This window comes from Hyperolius riggenbachi, chromosome 10, assembly GCF_040937935.1.
Source record: "Hyperolius riggenbachi isolate aHypRig1 chromosome 10, aHypRig1.pri, whole genome shotgun sequence".
Taxonomy (NCBI): domain Eukaryota; kingdom Metazoa; phylum Chordata; class Amphibia; order Anura; family Hyperoliidae; genus Hyperolius; species Hyperolius riggenbachi.
The window spans coordinates 51,729,429-51,744,473 of NC_090655.1; the positions used below are offsets into that span (position 1 = coordinate 51,729,429).

The window sequence follows — 15,045 nt, forward strand, 5'->3', positions numbered from 1 at the left end:
GTGTGTTACTTTACATTAAGGGGGGGGGGGGGGGGAGACAGCACCAGGGATTTCATCACATTCATCCTTGGTCCCGATATTGCTCGCCATTACTGCCGCGCACCCTACCACAACAGCCTGACACCTTGCAGCATATCCGATCCAATACATGCACCTGGTGGTACCGATTTTTATAATTATCGAATTGGATGGTTGATCGGCCGCCAAGTCGATAGCTGTATGGTCACCTACAGAAGTCTTTTTTTTCCCTTATAACCACTGGGTGATTAGATAATTAAGCAAATAAGCAGGAGTACAAGTATTCCTAGTGCTCATTGAGTGTATATTCCAATGAATATATGAATCCCACAACTACCAAGGTATTTTAGAAATTAGACAAATGCAGCCTTTGGTGGAACAAATAATCCAGTTCAGCCTGGCACCCTTTCTCTTTTGAGAGACCTGCCTGGCATCAATGGTTCTTTTATGGCCAATTCCCCATTGTTCTTCTGTCACTGCAGGCAATACCAGTTGCCTGGTTGTCCTGCTGATCTTATTGGATGAAGTAGTGGCTGAATCGCACACCTGAAACAAGCATGCAGCTAATCCAGTCTGACTTCAGTCAGAGCACCTGATCTGCATGCTTGTTGAGGGGCTGTGGCTGAAAGTATTAGAGGCACAGGATCAGCAGAAGAGTCAGGCAACTGGCATTATTTTAAAAGGAAAAATCCATATCCTTTTCAGTTTAGGTTCCCTTTAAAGTGGACCTAAATTTTAGCACAGGACACAAGTAAAACATAAAGAAATGCACCCTGTATGTATTTACTGTAGATAGTTTAGCCTGATTCCCCCTCATCTGTAACAAATCACAACTGTAATTTGATTTCTCAGTTGTGTCAGTTGGCTGCCATGGCAGAGCAGCTAATTTGTAAACCCAGGATGTTAACCATTTGTCTGCTTCCATGAAAGCAGGAAGTAGACACAAGGCTAATGTATTGCAGGATTTGTACCAGCTGTAACAAAGAATTGTTTTTCTTTAGAGGTGGTTATGCTCTTGCTTATCTTTTAGCGCAGAGAGGAAGTTCTGAGTTCAGGTCTGCTAAAAAAAAAAAAAGAGAGAGATTATCTGGTGATGGGGCTTATGTTGGACAGGATGCTGAGCTGTGAGTGCCTTCATCAAGTCCCTATTGATTTCAGTGCAAATAAGATGTTTACAAAACAGGGCATTGCACATTTTCAAGAAAAAGCCTTTCTTAACAGGCTAAAACAAACTTTCCTTTCGGACAAGCAGGCCAGTTCATATGCTAAGCAGTTTATTAAGCCCTAATCAGGCAGTTCCCTCTACATTTGATTGTAGATGTAATTACCTTTTTGTAAGGTGCAATTTACTTGATAAACATGTTAGAACACTTGCTGGTGTTCAGTTTAAGAGGATAAATGCCATCGGTCCCCCGGCCTGGGGGCATCATTATCACCGAGGAAAAAGCAGTTATAAAAACACATAGGAAATAAACAGGGGCGCAAGAGAAAGAGAGAGAGAAAAAAAATAAAATCCCTTTCTGACCTCCAAATAACCCAAGCAAGAGATTAGCCCATTTCCAAGCAAGTATGTTGTCACACTGTTCGGCCAATTGCTACTATTGACACTTTGCATAAGCACCTTAAACTGGGTGCTTAAAGAGCGCCGCTGTGCCATTAATTCACTATTATTTTTATACGTCCGGATTAAAGAGAATAAAAGAGTGCTGGGGAAGCTGCAGCGAGTTGAAAAGGTCACAATGTTTGTGCAACGGGGCATTCACAGCGCCAACGGTCAACAAAATATTACGCCCAGGGTTATTGGTGCGTTTTCCAAAACAGATCTGCTGGACACATCGGGACTGTGTGCCAGGCAATTACCGGTGACTGAGAAATTCAGTCTGTATACTCACCAGTGGATAGTTATTTCCCATAACAGGGATGTCTGTAGTGCAAAGTAAAGTACTGCTTTCTGAAAAATAGGAGGTATTTGCAGAGGAAGTGGAAACTTTGGGCGACGCCACAGGTGAGCATACAAATACCGGCTATAAGGGGAAATTTGGGTGTACAATAAATAGTGCTGCCCGCTATGCAGACTGCGGCTACAAAGCAAAGCAGCCGCTTGCACCCTCCATGTGTGTAGCCTCAGCGTGGAGCTGCCCGCTATTTTATCGGGTGCCTCTGGTGCCCATACTTCCCCTTAAAGCCAAAATTTGGCGTATAGTGGTGCCCAAACTTCCTGGGCTGCAGAGGGATAGGTAAGGTTAGGCATCAGTGGGGGGTAGTTAGGGTTGCACAGGGGTAGTTAGGGTTGCACAGCGCCGGGGGGTATCAGAGTTAGGCATTGGAGGGTGGTGGTGGTTAGGGTTAGGCATCAGTGGGGGGGCAGGAGAGTGGTTAGGCATCGGAGTAGGTTATTATGGTTAGGCATTGATAGGGTTTTTTTAGGGTTAGGCATTGGTAGGAGTTTGGTTAAGGTTAGGCATCAGTAGAGGTAGGGTTCTGTGTGAGAACGGTTAGGTTTAGCTATAATAAAATATTTGTAAGGGGTTAAAATTTAATTCTGGCACGTGCACAGTACCCATGTTAATGTGACGCAATCTGGTTCATTCGGCTCTCAACAAAAATAAATAATTAGCTTTTTGGCATTTCAGCATGATGAGTCTTATCAGAAGTGTTTGCACAGTGAGATACAAGTGTTATAGCTTATCTTTACTTTTCAGGAGAGCTACTACAAAATTACTGCAGTTCGACCATATTATTTGCATACACAAACACTGGGTTTACTAATGCTCATAGTGAAAAAAATGTCATGCAAATTCTAAGTAGGTTTGGTACTGTAAGTACCCATGTTTATCTCATCATGCCACATGTTGGTTAAGGTATGCTTTCATTCAGCTTGCAGACAGTTGTTTTAGACTTCATCAGAACCCCAAATCAATTTCAGTTTCCTTCCAAGGTATTCTTGAACCTTTAGCCCAGCTAGAAGGACCAAAGCTGAAGAAGCTGAAGCATGCCAACAAGCAAACGTCATTTTAAACAGAAGAGGAAGAATAACAAAGCCAAGGATGATGAAATGAGGAAAACAGTAGCAGAAGTAGTAGTAGTAGTAGTAGTAGTAGTACATAAAGAAATAGGAAAGGATCTGGTCATATACCATCTGTTTTGCGGAAGCAATGCTGTACTGTGCTTCAGTAAAGACGTCCAACCACCTTCTCCCCACTATGGGAAACGTATCCATAACCCTGATAAGTACTCTGTATTGATCTCCAGGAAAGATTCGTTTATTTTAAAGCTTGTGGTTAATGTTAGGCATACAGTATAAGATATATGCCAAATGTAAAGTACAATCGATATTTCTATGAATAAAAATCTATCTGGAAATACTGATTGTCTTACCACCTTGCAGCACTCAATATAGATCAGACTTTAGCAGCTTCTCCTTTTCCTACGCCCCCCTCTGTCTTTTAATGTGTGCCCATTGATAGTCTTGAAAGTTTGGTTCAGCATAAAGGTCCGTATACATGTGTAACTTAGGTCACTCAAGACAATCAGTTGAGATAATTTCAGATGTGTTTCCAAGTGTGTTCAGGTGTTCCATGACTGGACATGCTGAAAAAACATTGTTACTCGTGCTGGCAGTTTTTTTCCCACTCGTTGCCCCCCTCCCCTCTATATACAGCAGAACACACTGAATGGCAAATATCAAAACTGTGTTTGTTCAGGGAAAGGCCACCTGAAATGATGCAATAATGATTGGGTTAAAATCATTCTTGAAGTGTGTATGGGGGACCTTAAAGAGGAACTCCAGTGAAAATAACGTAATTAAAAAAAAGTGCTTAATTTTTACAAGAATTGTGTATAAATGATGTAGTCAATGTTTGCCCGTTGTAAAATTTTTCCTCTCCCTGGTTTACATTCTGACATTTATCATATGGTGACATTTTTACTGCTGGCAGGTGATGTCAGTGGAAGGAGATGCTGCTTGCCTTTTTGGCAGTTGGAAACAGCTGTTATTTCCCACAATGCAACAAGGCTCCCACAGTGTGATGTCAGTACCTCAGTACTGTGAGGTGCTGACAGCACACTGTGGGAGGCAGGGCCGGATTTACCATAAGGCACTGTAGACACGTGCCTACAAGCGCCCGATGATGGAAAGGCGGCTTACTCCCCCTCCTGAACGCCTCCCTCCATCCCTATACAGAGTCCTGATGAGAGTTAAGATAAGAGGTTACTCACCCTGCTCTTGACATTCTACTGACGGGTCATCTCTAGCTACTTCATATTTAGGGTACTTCTGGCTACTTAATACTAAAGGGCACCTGTAGCTACCTACAAGGCAAGGAAAATAAGGGAGAAGTGACATCTGGGACACTCAGCAGACTTGTGGTGCAGTTCAGTGGGGTGTTTTTAGGTTCATGGAGGGCGAAATTTAAGATGCCAGGACATCTGTGCCTATAGGCTCCTGTGGGGTAAATCTGGGCCTGGTGGGAGGGGTTTCACCACAATATCAGCCATACAGACCCCCCCCATGATGATCCGTGTGAAAAAAGTCAAAGATTTCTCATGGGAAAGGGGGAATCAGGCAGCTACTGATTGGGAAGTTCAATTCTTGGTTATGGTTTCTCTTTAAGTCTGCCTAAGAGCCTAGTCTTAGGGGAGCAGACAGTGCAACCACAGGAGGGCCCAAACTCTGGGAGCCCCGCCAAATACATCCTTCCCTCCCTTCAATGCAGGGCTCCATCCTCCAGATCTGGTGTTTTTTTGACTACATTTGTTATGGTTGTGAAGATAATGACGGCCACACTTGTTTTATGGCCCTTGTGAGATGGGCCCCCAGGTGTGAGGGTCACCTAGGGGAGGCAAAGGAAGGGGGGCCCCCATTATTTGTAGTTAAGTCCAAACTGAAAAGCCACCCTTTTAGTCTGACATTTATGAACACCGACTACTTCCTCTGTAAGGGCTCGTTCACACTATGAGCGTTTGCAGGGTTTTTTAAGCGCTGGCGATTTCAGAAATCGCCCCAAAAGCGCTTGTGCAATGATTCCCTATGAGAGTGTTCACATTTAAGCGATTCGATTTGATTGAAATCTCAAACGCGCTTCATGTACCATTTTCTGAGCGCTTTGGCTCAATGGAAGGTGTAGGGAAATCGCAAAGCGCTTGAATAAACGCCTTGTATATCGATTTCCCGAGCGCTTCTATGAATAGATACATTGGGGTTGATTCACTATAACAAATAGCTTGCCTTATCATAGTTAACATGCCTTTTCAGAGTAGCATAGTGAGCGCTTGAACTTATGTCTGCTAATTGGCAATGACGAGAGCTCCACTCGTCCTGCGCTGAGCCCCTGCGGGTCCAATCACTTTAAAGGACATTATCCCCGCACTTTGATTGGCCCAATACGCTGCCTGTCAAGTTTCCTGTCAAGTGAAAGGCAGCCTACTGGGCCAATCAAAGTGCGGGGATAATGTCCTTCAAAGTGATTGGACCCACAGGGGCTCAGGGCAGGACGAGTGGAGCTCTCATCATTGCCAAATAGCAGGCATAAGTTTGTAGCACTCGCCATGCTACAAGGCATGTTAACTCTGATAAGGTGTGTTAACTCTCATAAGGCATGCTATTTGTCTTAGTGAATCAAGCGCACTGACTTGCGTCTATGGATGCTGGAAGCAAGGTGGTGTAGGACATCACTGGAGGATCGGTGGAGTCCCGGTAGCTATTTTGAGGCAGCGCACATCTCCCAGAAAACCCCAAAAACAGAGGTCCTCGTTATCGATCAGTCATGCCGGTTGGTTGAGACTTCCAGTTGCCTGAATTCCAGATAATGGGGATTCTGCAGTAATATTGTAACACTATTTGTTATATTGAATGAACATTGTGTTTATTCATTTCCGGGTGAAAGAGTTCACTTCCTGTCTGCCATCAGTAAGCGAAAAAAGGAATCGCTCTGCAAAAGTGCTTAGAAAAGCGATTTTCTAAGCGAAAAGCGCAGGGAAAAGCGCTTAAAGAACGCTCAATAAATCGCTCAGCGCATGCGATAACACTGTCGATTTATAATGTGAACATAGCCTAACACAGTCCAGCCTGCAACCCTGTATTGATCTGAGACATATCTGTGTGCTTTGAGTCCTATGGAAGAAAACCACTTTACAAATGTTATTGTATTGTACTATCTGCAGTACTCATAATGCAGGTCTAGAAACACCCACAAAACAAAACCATATTTCACACAGACTGGCCTATGCAAGGCTCTAGTAGTAAATCTTCCTGACAGAGCTGAGCAAACCACAAACACCAGTTTATCAGATCAGTAATGCAAGACGTTCCTCTTTACTGGGCTGGACTTGGAGCCCCTGCAGTGGCCGGGATATGGAGGATAATCGGCAAATTCCTCACACCAGATCCTCGCTGGTCACAAAATGGAGCTCTCCAGGATAACACTCTGAATAGCAGATGACAATGAGATTACGGGAAAACCTGTTTTTATTAGAATGCGGCTCAAGGTCAGATTTCATGCCCAGGGATTATCTACGAGAAATGCCAAAGCTTGGTATTCTTCCAGCTAAGACCACTTCATAAGAAGCCAAATGACAAAGAAGTCCTAACGCCGGCCCGATCTTGCAGTGTGGACAGCAACATATAAATTTCCCCTAATTTGATGGTTATCAGATAATACCAAACTCGCATTACTAATACTTATAAAATTCCTAATACTTATTAAATAATGCTTTTCTGGGTAGTTTTCCGTATGGAGTACAGAGTTTCATTTCAACTCTAAGGCCAGGGGCCCGCTGAGAGCAACGCTCGCTAAAGTGCGTTCTGTTCGTTTGAATAAACTTTTTCAAGAGCAAACTCAATGGAAGAAAAACCTGTCCAATTGTTTTACTAAAAGTGATATGAAACTCAGCATTTCTTATTTGTTCTAAAAGATTCTTTACAGCATAAAACCTACTAACAGAAAAAAAAAATTGGTAGCAGATCTTTCAAACAGTTAAACACAGCACCAAGTTTAGGAAGTGATTACATTATCCTGTTTATGTTTCCTTATCAGCCACAATTAGTAAATATTCCTAGCAGTGCTTCAGCTGAACACAAGCAGAGAGTGAAACAGGAGACACTCAGTGGACACATTATAATATATAGATACAGCATATAGATACTGGCAAAGATCGAAGCTGAAAATCAAATCGTTAGGGATATCAAATCTAACCCAAAAAAGTTTTACAAGTACATCAACTCTAAAAAAAGAAAGGTTGACTGTATAGGACTCCTAAAGGATGAGGGTGGGAACTCAATGGTGGATGACCAAGGTAAGGCAGAGTTATTAAATGCTTTCTTTGCTTCGGTCTTCACAAAGGAAACAGCACTGTTGCAAATTACAGAGGCAGAAGAGTCTCAATCTTCTAACTGTAATATTAAATACTTAATGCAGGAAGAAGTGAATGGCATGCATCCTCGGGTCCTAAGGGAATTAAGTTCAGTTTTAGATAAACCCCTTTATCTTATCTTTTGTGACTCTCTTTCAACTGGCAGAGTCCCAGTGTATTGGCGTACAGCCCACGTTTTCCCATTATTTAAGAAGGGCAAAAAATCAGATCCAGGAAATTATAGACCTGTAAGCTTAACATCAGTTGTATGCAAACTATTTGAGGGGTTACTAAGAGATACTATACATGACTTCATAGTAGAAAACAATCTTATTTCTCAGCATCAACATGGGTTTACTAAAGACAGGTCCTGTTTGACTAACATGCTCAGCTTTTATGAGGTAGTGAATGCTAATATGGATATTGGGAATGCTGTAGAAGTGATATACTTGGACTTTGCAAAGGCCTTCGACACTGTTCCCCACAAAAGTCTGGTGCAAAAGTTGAGGATGCAAGGACTGGGGAAGAGTCTGTGTGCATGGATAGGGAACTGGCTAATGGACAGAAAACAAAGAGTTGTGGTCAATGGATCGTACTCAAAATGGGAGACTGTTAGCAGTGGGGTCCCACAGGGGTCTGTACTGGGTCCAGTGCTCTTCAATTTATTTATTAATGACCTAGTAGATGCAGTAGTGAGCAATGTTGCTATTTTTGCAGATGATACAAAATTGTGCAGAATCATCAACTCTCAGGAAGATAGTGTCATATTGCAGCAGGATCTGGATAGGATGGCTATATGGGCACATAAATGGCAGATGAAATTCAATGTTGAAAAATGTAAAGTCATGGATTTTGGTCATACCAATGGTCTAGCACCATACAAAATAAATGGGATACAGTTGGGGACATCAAACTTGGAGAAGGACTTAGGAGTACTCATCGACAACAAGTTAAATAATCGTACTCAATGCCAAGCCGCTGCAGCTAAAGCTAATAACAGTTTGGGATGCATTAAAAGGGAAATAAAAACTCGAGATGCTAGCATAATATTGCCCCTGTTTAACTCTCTAGTAAGGCCACATCTGGAATATGGAATTCAGTTCTGGGCACCACATTACAAAAAAGATATTGCAGTTTTAGAGCAGGTGCAGAGACGAGCAACAAAATTGATACGTGGGATGGAAGGTTTCGCTTACCAAGAAAGGTTAGATAAACTGGGTTTATTTAGTCTAGAGAAAAGACGCCTTATAGGAGATCTAATTAACATGTATAAACACATCAGAGGGCAATATAATAGCATGGCGGATGAGCTTTTTGTCCCTAGGCCTTCTCAAAGGACTAGAGGACATGATCTGCGTATGGAGGAAAAACGTTTTAGCCATTTATTTAGGAAAGGGTTCTTTACAGTAAGAGTGATTACGATGTGGAATGCATTGCCACAGGAAGTCGTTATGGCAAACTCTATACCTGCATTTAAAGGGGGCTTAGATGCTTTCCTTGCGTTGAAAGACATTCATGGCTACAATTACTAGGTAATGCCTAATGATGTTGATCCAGGGATTTTATCTGATTGCCATCTGGAGTCGGGAAGGAATTTTTCCCTTTTGGGGCTAATTGGACCATGCCTTGTGAGGGTTTTTTCGCCTTCCTCTGGATCAACAGGGATATGTGAGGGAGCAGGCTGGAGTTGCACTTTGTTCTCTGGTTGAACTCGATGGACGTATATCTTTTTTCAACCAAAATAACTATGTAACTAGCAGCTATACAATAAATTGCAATGTCAGCTTTCAGAGCATATAATCTGTACTTTGGGAACTTGGAATTTGTAAATGGACAATACTACATTGTAAATGGACAAACTGTATAGGTCATTAAAAAGTAGGAAGACTACTCTTGATATTTTTGTTTTTGCTCTACTTGATGTGAAGCTTTGGTTTGGAATGGATTTTATTCTACAAAATTTCAACAAAATCATTTACACACACACGCACACACACACACACACGCACACGCACACGCACACGCACACACACACACACACACACACACACACACACACACACACACACACACACACGCACACGCACACACACAAAACGTATGAAGACATGTTTTTATTAAATGTTATGTCAGAGTGCAATCTCTCATACTAGTGTGACAACACCAGCGGTGTCATTCTACTAGCAATAGTCGAGATCAATTGAACCAAAAAAAAAAAAAAGCAGATAATGCAACTGTCATGTTGTGAAGATTATGGGGCGTTAACACTACCTATGAACACAAAGGTACCCTTAATGAGATGAAACTACGGCCACCTTACTGGAACAAATTTGGTAAAAGTGGACATTGATCTTAGGCCTGAAGATACCAGCAGCCACTGCAGGTAGACTCTTGGCATTATTAGTCAGGCAGAATTAAAACCTTGTTCTGATCAATGTTTCCATCTAATAAGACAGTGTCAAGAATATCTGTAGATTGATCTTCATTTTCCTATATCCACAGGCACAGAGACGAGCCTTCAAAATTTGACACAATTTTAAGCTCTTTTTCCATAACAGCAGTCAGCTATGGTTTTTACAATAGGCCATCCTGCATTGTCAACAGGCCACTCACTCCTGTTCAGCAAAATTGTGGGCAATAGTTTGTTCATCTGAATATAAAGCAGCTTTGATCTGGCTATGGGCCTGTGTTTATGAACACGACATACTAAGACCACATTTTGTCCACATGTAGCAGAATAGAACAGGCTTCTTGTGGAAAACCACAAAGCAGGGTGGCATAGAGACTAGCATTCTTCAGGTTCAAATCTGGGCTTGGACACCATTTACATGGATATCTGTGTTTTACCCCACATCCCATACAGATACATTAATTGGTTCCTCTCAAAAAGTGGCCTTAGGGTGCGTAAACACATTCAATTTTGATTGGCCAATGATGGGCCAATTTTACCACCTCCATGTAGTATGAGAGCTTGCCTACACAATCTATTCCTAGTATTCAAAATCTGTTGTCCCTCATGCTACATAAAGGTGGTAAAATGGGCCTTTGATTGTTCAGTCAAGTTTGGATGTGTGTACCAAGCTTTGGACTACAACAGTCATAAGACTACAACTGTGGTAGGGACTAGATTGTGAGCTCCTCTGAGGGACAGCCAGTCTATGTACTTTGTAAAGTGTTGTGGAAGATGTCAGTGCTGTATAAATACATAAATAATACAAAAGATAATGTAACACGAACACGGCTGATCAACTTGTCTACACAAGCCCTAAAGCCGATAATGTACTGCAGTCCAGGCTAGCCTTGCCTGTGCTCTAGTCAGTCAGGCATTCCTTGCGAATTACGGCCAGAATTTGCATACCTGCAGAGTTAAAGGTCAGCAAATATGTAGCCACTGGGTGTTCTTCATGGGTTACCTATGGGGACTAGTGAAGGAGGTCTTTAAACATAGCTCTGTACATGTCAGACAGCTTCCACGGCCTCTCTGAACTTTAACAAGCTCTCCTCACATTAATCATAGCATAAGAAAACATATTCCAGACAGACTTCAATGTAGATGTCATACAAGCCATAAAGAGGGGGGGGGGGGGGGATCATGGACAAAAATACTTAATCCACAAATGCAAAAAAACAGTTATCCTGCAGAATGTGGAGGTAGAGCGATACCCGGAATTTTAATTTGTTAACAAACTGGAAACCGTGAGCTCAGTAACCTCTGGAAAACATACTCAACACCTCACTCAGTGGCTTGTGTGAGGCCAAGATCTCACCTGCTGAGCCGGGAATTCACGCGGTGCAGGGATCACTGCCGCTCAGCTAACTAGTACCAGGTTTACATGCCAATAATCTGACTTCCCACGATGACCAAAAAATGACCGCTGATGAGGAATGCATTTTATAGACTGCTCGGGTTAAGAACTTAATGGCCTTACCAGGCATCCTATAGACACCTGTTTACCAGATAAGCTAAATCAGAAAGAATAGTAAGAAACAAAAACTTTAACATTCACAAAAAGGGATAGATTTGTGAATGGAACCCCATATACTCAACTCGCTCTTAAAGTGAACCTTAGGTGAAAATAATCCGATCCTGCTCCTAACAATGGCTTTTAGATATCCCACAGTTTTATGTTATGTTTAAAACTTAAAAAAGTAGATTTACTGTTTTGTCTCAGCTCAATGAATCTGTGGTGTCTCAGAGAGCTAAAATATATAAACTATTGACTTTTTTTTATCTATCCCCTGCTCTCAGAGACCCAGTGTTTTATGGCTGTAATCCCTTATCAATGAGGTATGCTATAGTCCTACTGGATCCCGACTGGTGAGAAACTGTCAGTTGCATAGCTGAATGTTAACTCTTTTAGGAAGAAAAAGAAGAATAGGATTAGAGTACATGTATTTGTATGCTTGGCATTGTGCATAAACATGTCCATTTCATCATGTCACATGTCACTTAAGGTTCCTTTTAAACAATAGTCAGTCCAGCAGCCCAGGGCCGTTTCTTGGGCAGTGCGACCGCCCTGGGCGCAGACCGGCAAGTAGAAGAAGGGGGGGGGGCGCAGGCAGAAGGACATAACTGCTAGGGAGCTGGTGACGTGCGGTGCAGCCAAATGGAAGAAAAAGATTACCAGCTCGTTCACCTTCCTTGACTCCTCCTGGGCTGCCTGCATCTGATGTCAAGTCATCATCACGTCATCACTGCGTGATGACATCTGGTGTCCTGTAGCGGTACTGCAGGCTGTCAGTGACCGGCGCCCATGGAGGAGTCGGCTTTCCGGGTTCTCTTCGCCTGTGTGTTTTCCTGGTCCCTGTTTCCTCCTGGATGAGCGGCTGGTCACTAGTAAGTAGGCAGATCTACTTGTGACCTGTGGCCGTGTGACTGTCTCTAAAGAGTTAGTGTTCACGAGTCCAGGGAGGTGTGGGGGGAAAGGGGCGCAATTTTTACACCCTCGCCCTGGGTGCAATTTGGCCTAGAAACTGCCCTGCTGCAGCCAATGGCATACCGTTTCTACTGTCTTTAGACCTCTCAGTAAACACCTGGCAGGACTAAAGGTAGCCATACATCTAGAAAGTTTGATTCAATCGACCAAGTGATTGACTTTATTGCGGAATCGACTTCAGTGTGGTTGATCGAAAGTCGATTAACTAGTGACCCACACACTACAAGCGATATCCTACGCGACTCACTTTCACTAATTGATCTGACCGATGTGTCTCCATGCTCTGAATGCAAAAATCGATTTAGAGTCGAACGATACGTAAACAGTAGCCAATTCCTGTTCAATTGACCGATATCTTGCATCCTGCATCTATCAACTAACCTCTTTGATTTTACATGACAGACACTTTTCATTGATTGGGCATACTGGAACACATTCTATTCTCTCTTGATTCCATAAAATGATCGAATTGAATAATCTATCGTATAGTAAAATCACTAGATGTGACAGGGCTGACAGGGCTGTGTAGTCGGTACAAAAATCCAACTCCTCAGTTTATGAAACCACCGACTCCAACTCCAGGAACCCAAAATTGCTCCGACTCCAAGTCCACTGCCCAGCTTAAAGATGTCACCACTAGTGATACATTTCAGAATGTAAATCAGGGAGAGGAAAGATTTAAAATGGGCAAACACTGACTAACTCATTTATAAATATTGACATGACATAATGAATAAAATAATGACATAATGAATAAAATGACTTCCTACAGGGTTTCCAGAGCTGCCATTGGGCAGCTCTCTCTCCCTGGCCGTGTCCCTTGCCACTCCTCCGCCGCCCTGCATGCTGTGAGAGACACACAGTCTCTCCTTGCAGCATCCTGACCCAGGTGTCACGAAAGTGAAAGTTGGGCCATTGCGGCCCACGGGAGCAGCGGTTTTGGTGACTACCTCCTCCGCTCAGCCCCCCGGATCAGGTAGCCTACTTTTCTTTTTCATTTCATGAGCCCACCTCGGACTCTCTTTAAAGGATACCCGAAGTGACATGTGACATGATGAGATAGACATGTGTATGTACAGTGCCTAGTGCACAAATAACTATGCTGTGTTCCTGTTTTTCCTTTCTCTGCCTGAAAGCGTTAAATATCAGGTATGTAAGTGGCTGACTCAGTCCTGATTCAGACAGGAAGTGACTACAGTGTGACCCTCACTGATAAGAAATTCAAACTATAAAACCATTTCCTAGCAGAAAATGGCTTCTGAGAGCAAGAAAGAGGTAAAAAGGGGAATTTCTTATTAGTGAGGGTCACACTGTGGTCACTTCCTGTCTGAGTCAGGACTGAGTCAGCCACTTACATACCTGATATTTAACTCTTTCAGGCAGAGAAAGGAAAAAATGGAACACAGCATAGTTATTTGTGCGCTAGGCACTGTACATACACATGTCTATCTCTTCATGTCACATGTCACTGTGGGTACCATTTAAGTTGTTATCTTACACAATGATTTTCTAATATGCTAGAAAACTACCCAGTCCAATGTATGCTTGTTCCCTTTCCTCCATAGAATAATAATGTCACTGGGTATATGCCACTGTAAAGACTCCATCTTGTCCCTGCAGTATGTAAGTTAGGGTAGGACGGTACCATCTCTCACTGTCCGGTATTCTCTAGGAGGCATATACCATCTATGGCCACCTTAATACATTTCAGCCCGGTATCTGCACAGTGACAATTTATAGCGCTGGCTGGTTTGGTGCACTGGCCTTTATATCGTGCTCGCCGAGCACATTAGTTGCTATATATTTGCTCCTTTTTTGCTTTGTCGTTAATTTTATCAGTTTTACAAGGAGCTTGTGTTTCATGGTGATTTAATAGCGCTCCTCAGCGGAATGATTTATTTCTGAGAGCACACTTTTACTGCTCTCCAGTGGTGTCACATACGCTGCATATTTAATCAGGTCTACAACAATATACATCCCCAGCTACTTACAAGCACACTGCCTAGCGCTGACATGTAATTTACTCCTATAGGGGAAGGTCCTGTGTTCGGAATAAAGACCAGCACACATCTATCAAGCTGACATAATTGCTTCATTTGTACTCCCAACCGGAATCTAAATATTTCTATCTCCCGGTCCCTGACTGAGGTTTTACTACGCGTGACTATACTATTAATCCGATAACAATTAACACCTTCAGTGTGTGCGTAACCTCGTCACTTCTCCAAGCTGTTCCTTATGCGCAGCTCACATTTGTCGCAGCTTCTGTGCTTCCGATGTTTGACTTCTGCGTGTTACTAGAGTGCAAGTGCCAAAATAGCATGTTTTCACTGCTGCTTGATGCAAAGCTGCTCCCACAATATTACAGTCCCTGTTATCTGGAATTCAGAAACTGGAAGTCTCAACCAACTGGTATGCCTGACTGAGAACGAGGACCTCTGTTTTGGTGGTGTTCTCGGAGGTTTGTGCTGCCTCAAAATACTTACCGATCCTCCAGTGATGTCCTGCACCACCTTGCGGGCATCTAGCGGCTTCCAGCATCCATGCACGCAAGTCAGCGTGTTATGTAACCTGATGCGGGTCAGCTGAGCTGACACTCCGTCTTCTGTGCACTGGGGAAGCCAGAAAGCTGCTAGGAGCCCACGAGGTGATGCAGGGAACGGTTGGGGGATCGGTTGAGGCTCGGTGAGTATTTTGCCCGCCCCTGGGGGAGATTTCTGCCGGTTGCTCAAGCAACTGG

General features: G+C 43.0%; 1 protein-coding gene across 7 annotated transcripts in view; it reads right to left on the reverse strand.

Annotated features, from left to right (window-relative positions):
* Positions 1–15,045, reverse strand: part of EXOC6 (exocyst complex component 6) — a 386,110-nt gene that overhangs the window by 22,154 nt on the left and 348,911 nt on the right. The gene's annotated exons all lie outside the window — the stretch shown is intronic.